A 7,500-nucleotide genomic window follows, 5' to 3' on the forward strand; every position below is an offset into this window, starting at 1 on the left:
TCGTAAGTTGCAATCCACCCCTATATCTTGCGCCTCATGAAGAGTTATATCAAGTATGCCAAATTCCCGCTGTCCCTATACATGCAGTAAGTTCGTCGTGGGCGCTGGCCGGCAGGCCGCGAGACGTGACGCCCGGCGGCAAAGAGTGCTCCTCTGAGGATATAGATGTTCCGTTCCGCCGCACAATGGTGACGGTGACCGCTGCCTGCGGTGGCAACGCTGGGCACAGTCGATACTCGCCGTGTGGTGGAAGGTAAACATTATGCGGTACATCAGTACTTTCCTAATAGTTCGGTCGTCTCACGGCACTGCTTAGTAAATGATGCAAGGCCAAATATAGATGATTTATGCGAATGTCCCTATACGTGCTGTAAGACTGGGCACACAACGTGAATCGCACGTCAGCCAGACACTCGAACATGCACCACTCTCGGCCTGCAACGGAGACACACAATACGTAAACATCTGGAATGCGACAATGTCGAGTGCATCCTCTCTGCCACATTGCACCGTCGACACTATGATAACCAGAGCAGTAGGTCCACCTATAAAAGCACAATACCCCACTCCTCCGACAACTACCATTGCTCAGATAAATCAACACCACCAACACACATCCTACACAGAGGGGCACCAAATATCATCCCCCGCCCTCGTGTTATACCACATGAAAAATTGCAGAAGTGAGAGACACACATCCGCCAGCCTCTTGCTACAAGCATCGAACCGACGTGACGTATCTGACGGTGACTCAGGCATCCGTGTACTGCCACCACTATCCACCCCCCCCCCCTCTCTCTCTGCCCCCTTCCCACACAATACCAAATTTAACCAACTTTATCGCTTAACCTAACTGTGGCTGTACCAGTTTATCGCTTAACCTAACTGTGGCTGTACCAGTTTATCGCTTAACCTAACTGTGGCTGTACCAGTTTATCGCTTAACCTAACTGTGGCTGTACCAGTTTATCGCTTAACCTAACTGTGGCTGTACCAGTTTATCGCTTAACCTAACTGTGGCTGTACCAGTTTATCGCTTAACCTAACTGTGGCTGTACCAGATTATCGCTTAACCTAACTGTGGCTGTACCAGATTATCGCTTAACCTAACTGTGGCTGTACCAGATTATAGCTTAACCTAACTCAATTTGTCCCTTAACCTAACTCAATTTGTCCCTTAACCTAACTCAAGTTGTCCCTTAACCTAACTCAAGTTGTCCCTTAACCTAACTCAAGTTGTCCCTTAACCTAACTCAAGTTGTCCCTTAACCTAACTCAAGTTGTCCCTTAACCTAACTCAAGTTGTCCCTTAACCTAACTCAAGTTGTCCCTTAACCTAACTCAAGTTGTCCCTTAACCTAACTCAAGTTGTCCCTTAACCTAACTCAAGTTGTCCCTTAACCTAACTCAAGTTGTCCCTTAACCTAACTCAAGTTGTCCCTTAACCTAACTCAAGTTGTCCCTTAACCTAACTCAAGTTGTCCCTTAACCTAACTCAAGTTGTCCCTTAACCTAACTCAAGTTGTCCCTTAACCTAACTCAATTTGTCCCTTAACCTAACCCACGTTGTCCCTTAACCTAACTCAAGTTGTCCCTTAACCTAACTCAAGTTGTCCCTTAACCTAACTCAAGTTGTCCCTTAACCTAACTCAAGTTGTCCCTTAACCTAACTCAAGTTGTCCCTTAACCTAACTCAAGTTGTCCCTTAACCTAACTCAAGTTGTCCCTTAACCTAACTCAAGTTGTCCCTTAACCTAACTCAAGTTGTCCCTTAACCTAACTCAAGTTGTCCCTTAACCTAACCGACGTTGTCCCTTAACCTAACCGACGTTGTCCCTTAACCTAACCCACGTTGTCCCTTAACCTAACCCACGTTGTCCCTTAACCTAACCCACGTTGTCCCTTAACCTAACCCACGTTGTCCCTTAACCTAACCCACGTTGTCCCTTAACCTAACCCACGTTGTCCCTTAACCTAACCCACGTTGTCCCTTAACCTAACCCACGTTGTCCCTTAACCTAACCCACGTTGTCCCTTAACCTAACCCACGTTGTCCCTTAACCTAACCCACGTTGTCCCTTAACCTAACCCACGTTGTCCCTTAACCTAACCCACGTTGTCCCTTAACCTAACCCACGTTGTCCCTTAACCTAACCCACGTTGTCCCTTAACCTAACCCACGTTGTCCCTTAACCTAACCCACGTTGTCCCTTAACCTAACCCACGTTGTCCCTTAACCTAACCCACGTTGTCCCTTAACCTAACCCACGTTGTCCCTTAACCTAACCCACGTTGTCCCTTAACCTAACCCACGTTGTCCCTTAACCTAACCCACGTTGTCCCTTTGCCTAACATAGTTCACTGCTCGGAATCTCTGGTGTCGTTGTTATCCTCATGTAGATGTCTTGCGAGTGTTGCTTACTTTCCACATATTCCTGCTATCCACTGTCAATTGTACTGCAATAGGACTATATCGCCGACCCCCCCCCCTCCCCCCCCTCTGTCCCCCTCTGTCCCCCTCTTTGTGTCTCTGTCCTCTCAAGCTGGTCGGTCTGGCGTTTGAGTGTTAAATGAGCCTCGCAGCTGTTCAGTTGCATTCAGATGTCGACGCCCTCAGTGTACGTCGTGGTATGGTCTGTGTCCATTGTCCGCTGATGTCGTACGCGTAACCCACACGCTGTACCGATCATCGGTCGTTACGTACAGAGTGAAGTAGTGTGATACGTGTGACCGTACGCTGGCTGTGCCCAACGGTGTCGAATCTCAATTTCCATATGTTGTGCTTGATGCTACTTGTCTCGTCTCCCAATAACAGCTAGGTTGCACTGTGGTACGCCGTAGAGGCGTGTGGGAGGAACGTACGAACGCATTGTATGTCACCCTGGGTCGCTGGGGGTGGTGGTGCGGTGAGTCAGGTCAGGTCAGGTCAGCGTGAGCCGTCTGATGTAGTGACGCGTGTATTCCGACTTTGTCGTATTGCCTCACACAAAGTGCTACCCTGGTGGACCGCGTTCCATATCTGGGACATGCCGCAGATGCCGGTTGACAGTGGATCGCGGAAGGTACATCGCATACGTGCGCGGGCCACCTTCCACGTGTTCTCTTCTGCACATGTCGCAGTGTGTATGTGGTCTGATGTAGCGTGTCGTGACACATGACATCCTGGCATGCAAGAATTGTTGAATTCGCAAATGTAGGTGGACATCTACGTTTACTGCCCAAGATACGCAAATGAACTGGAAATCCGTTGTTGAGCGGTTGTTCACGCTGGAGGTGAATCTGTGATGGCGACGATCGGTACAGCTATTAACCGGTTGTTTCAGCGGTACCCGCCACATCCACACGCGTGACTAGGCCCATGTGGGTATGAAGCGATACGCGGCGGTGGCTTGGTGGGACTGTTCCCGGCCGGTGAAGGGGGGCCGCCCGGCGTGTTGGCCGCGCGCTGCGTGGGCGCACGCGCAACAGGCGGCTGGTGGGGGGCGCCGAGTGGCAGGAGCGCCAGCCGACGGGCCCGGCAGGCGGCGCAGCTACGCTGCGGCGCACCCTGCACGCGGCGCCTGGCGGCCAAAGTTGGTTCAGCCGAGCCCGGTGCGAAGCGCGGTGGACATCTGCAGTGTGCTGGTCTGATTGAGGACTGTGTGCGTTGAGGATGCGCCGCCGCCTGGCACTCGGCGCCGCGACGCCGTCTGCTGCTCGGTCGCCCCAGCGGTTCTCGCAGGTGGTTTGTATCGCAGTTGTGCGGACGTGTTGGCGCGTGCGCTGTGCTGGGAGAGTTCGCTTCTGCACCCAAGTGGGGCTTTGCCCTTGTGTGGCGCTGGCGTTGGAGCTGCCGGTCACCATAGGTGGCGCGTGTTGTCTCCCGCCGGCAATGCCACGACAGCACGCTCCCGGGCCTCTGTCGGCAGCGGCAAGCTCAGTTGGGAGCAAGGGTGTTCGCACTAAAACCGTCTACTCGCCTAACTCCGGGCGATTGCGCCTCTCTCGAAACCGACCAAGTACCTAGGACGGCGCTGCGCGCCGCCGGGACCTGAGAGGGTTTCGAGGTGTATCGTGCAGGGGAGCTCGGCCTCCTCCTGTTTGCAGAATAATTGAGCGGACGCTTGCGTGTTCGCGCGGGCCCCCGGGACACACTCCCGGGCGGCCGGCTGCTCAGCTCTAGTTGACGCAGCTCCCTGGTTGATCCTGCCAGTAGTCATATGCTTGTCTCAAAGATTAAGCCATGCATGTCTCAGTACAAGCCGCATTAAGGTGAAACCGCGAATGGCTCATTAAATCAGTTATGGTTCCTTAGATCGTACCCACGTTACTTGGATAACTGTGGTAATTCTAGAGCTAATACATGCAAACAGAGTCCCGACCAGAGATGGAAGGGACGCTTTTATTAGATCAAAACCAATCGGATTGGCTTGTCTGGTCCGTTTGCCTTGGTGACTCTGAATAACTTTGGGCTGATCGCACGGTCCTCGTACCGGCGACGCATCTTTCAAATGTCTGCCTTATCAACTGTCGATGGTAGGTTCTGCGCCTACCATGGTTGTAACGGGTAACGGGGAATCAGGGTTCGATTCCGGAGAGGGAGCCTGAGAAACGGCTACCACATCCAAGGAAGGCAGCAGGCGCGCAAATTACCCACTCCCGGCACGGGGAGGTAGTGACGAAAAATAACGATACGGGACTCATCCGAGGCCCCGTAATCGGAATGAGTACACTTTAAATCCTTTAACGAGTATCTATTGGAGGGCAAGTCTGGTGCCAGCAGCCGCGGTAATTCCAGCTCCAATAGCGTATATTAAAGTTGTTGCGGTTAAAAAGCTCGTAGTTGGATTTGTGTCCCACGCTGTTGGTTCACCGCCCGTCGGTGTTTAACTGGCATGTATCGTGGGACGTCCTGCCGGTGGGGCGAGCCGAAGGGGTGCTTTCGCGTCCCGAGGCGGACCCCGTTTAAATCCTACCAGGGTGCTCTTTGTTGAGTGTCTCGGTGGGCCGGCACGTTTACTTTGAACAAATTAGAGTGCTTAAAGCAGGCAAGCCCGCCTGAATACTGTGTGCATGGAATAATGGAATAGGACCTCGGTTCTATTTTGTTGGTTTTCGGAACCCGAGGTAATGATTAATAGGGACAGGCGGGGGCATTCGTATTGCGACGTTAGAGGTGAAATTCTTGGATCGTCGCAAGACGAACAGAAGCGAAAGCATTTGCCAAGTATGTTTTCATTAATCAAGAACGAAAGTTAGAGGTTCGAAGGCGATCAGATACCGCCCTAGTTCTAACCATAAACGATGCCAGCCAGCGATCCGCCGCAGTTCCTCCGATGACTCGGCGGGCAGCCTCCGGGAAACCAAAGCTTTTGGGTTCCGGGGGAAGTATGGTTGCAAAGCTGAAACTTAAAGGAATTGACGGAAGGGCACCACCAGGAGTGGAGCCTGCGGCTTAATTTGACTCAACACGGGAAACCTCACCAGGCCCGGACACCGGAAGGATTGACAGATTGATAGCTCTTTCTTGATTCGGTGGGTGGTGGTGCATGGCCGTTCTTAGTTGGTGGAGCGATTTGTCTGGTTAATTCCGATAACGAACGAGACTCTAGCCTGCTAACTAGTCGCGTGACATCCTTCGTGCTGTCAGCGATTACTTTTCTTCTTAGAGGGACAGGCGGCTTCTAGCCGCACGAGATTGAGCAATAACAGGTCTGTGATGCCCTTAGATGTTCTGGGCCGCACGCGCGCTACACTGAAGGAATCAGCGTGTCTTCCTAGGCCGAAAGGTCGGGGTAACCCGCTGAACCTCCTTCGTGCTAGGGATTGGGGCTTGCAATTGTTCCCCATGAACGAGGAATTCCCAGTAAGCGCGAGTCATAAGCTCGCGTTGATTACGTCCCTGCCCTTTGTACACACCGCCCGTCGCTACTACCGATTGAATGATTTAGTGAGGTCTTCGGACTGGTACGCGGCATCGACTCTGTCGTTGCCGATGCTACCGGAAAGATGACCAAACTTGATCATTTAGAGGAAGTAAAAGTCGTAACAAGGTTTCCGTAGGTGAACCTGCGGAAGGATCATTACCGACTAGACTGCATGTCTTTCGATGTGCGTGTCGTGTCGCGCAACACGCTACCTGTACGGCAGTGGCCGTGCGCCGCGTGCGGAACCACGCGTGCCTCTCAAAACTAGCGGAAGTGTTGTTGTTGTGTGGTACGAGCGCTGAAGCTCTGGAGCGGCTGGCCTGCGGTACCTGGCGCCTGGCGCCGGTTTTGAATGACGTTCGCCCGAGTGCCTGTCCGCTCCGGTGTGGAGCCGTACGACGCCCATCGGCTGTGAGGCCGTTGGACACAAAAAAAATAGTGGAACAGGGGCCGTCAGACGCCTCAGTCCCGCAAATGCTACTGTCTTGAAAGAGACAGTGGGAGACTGAAAAGGAAAAGATCACCCAGGACGGTGGATCACTCGGCTCGTGGGTCGATGAAGAACGCAGCAAATTGCGCGTCGACATGTGAACTGCAGGACACATGAACATCGACGTTTCGAACGCACATTGCGGTCCATGGATTCCGTTCCCGGGCCACGTCTGGCTGAGGGTCGGCTACGTATACTGAAGCGCGCGGCGTTTGTCCCGCTTCGGAGACGTGGGAGTGTCGTGGTCGCCTGTGTGGCCGGCCGCGTCTCCTTAAACGTGCGATGCGCGCCCGTCGCCTGGCGGTTCGCATACCGGTACTTTCTCGGTAGCGTGCACAGCCGGCTGGCGGTGTGGCGTGCGACACCTCGTACAACGACCTCAGAGCAGGCGAGACTACCCGCTGAATTTAAGCATATTACTAAGCGGAGGAAAAGAAACTAACAAGGATTCCCCCAGTAGCGGCGAGCGAACAGGGAAGAGTCCAGCACCGAACCCCGCAGGCTGCCGCCTGTCGTGGCATGTGGTGTTTGGGAGGGTCCACTACCCCGACGCCTCGCGCCGAGCCCAAGTCCAACTTGAATGAGGCCACGGCCCGTAGAGGGTGCCAGGCCCGTAGCGGCCGGTGCGAGCGTCGGCGGGACCTCTCCTTCGAGTCGGGTTGCTTGAGAGTGCAGCTCCAAGTGGGTGGTAAACTCCATCTGAGACTAAATATGACCACGAGACCGATAGCGAACAAGTACCGTGAGGGAAAGTTGAAAAGAACTTTGAAGAGAGAGTTCAAAAGTACGTGAAACCGTTCTGGGGTAAACGTGAGAAGTCCGAAAGGTCGAACGGGTGAGATTCACGCCCATCCGGCCACTGGCCCCCGCCCTCGGCAGATGGGGCCGGCCGCCCGCGCGGAGCAATCCGCGGCGGGGTCGTGTCCGGTTGCCTTTCCACTCGCCGCGGGGTGGGGCCGTTCCGGTGTGCGGTGGGCCGCACTTCTCCCCTAGTAGGACGTCGCGACCCGCTGGGTGCCGGCCTACGGCCCGGGTGCGCAGCCTGTCCTTCCGCGGGCCTCGGTTCGCGTCTGTTGGGCAGAGCCCCGGTGTCCTGGCTGGCTGC

The 7,500-nt window shown here is 54.1% G+C and overlaps 3 non-coding genes across 3 annotated transcripts in view; all 3 read left to right on the forward strand.

The window, feature by feature from the left end:
- Positions 1 to 4,171: 4,171 nt before the first annotated feature.
- On the forward strand, positions 4,172 to 6,064 carry LOC126333451 (small subunit ribosomal RNA). The gene has a single exon (XR_007564214.1). It is a non-coding gene; the product is annotated as a small subunit ribosomal RNA (ribosomal RNA).
- Positions 6,065 to 6,426: 362 nt separating this feature from the next.
- LOC126333448 (5.8S ribosomal RNA) lies at positions 6,427 to 6,581 on the forward strand. The gene has a single exon (XR_007564212.1). It is a non-coding gene; the product is annotated as a 5.8S ribosomal RNA (ribosomal RNA).
- Positions 6,582 to 6,769: 188 nt separating this feature from the next.
- Positions 6,770 to 7,500, forward strand: part of LOC126333446 (large subunit ribosomal RNA) — a 4,222-nt gene continuing 3,491 nt past the window's right edge. The window contains exon 1 of the ribosomal RNA XR_007564210.1: positions 6,770 to 7,500. This exon is cut by the window's right edge and continues 3,491 nt beyond it. This is a non-coding gene — a ribosomal RNA (large subunit ribosomal RNA).

Source organism: Schistocerca gregaria, unplaced genomic scaffold, assembly GCF_023897955.1.
Source record: "Schistocerca gregaria isolate iqSchGreg1 unplaced genomic scaffold, iqSchGreg1.2 ptg001594l, whole genome shotgun sequence".
NCBI lineage: Eukaryota > Metazoa > Arthropoda > Insecta > Orthoptera > Acrididae > Schistocerca > Schistocerca gregaria.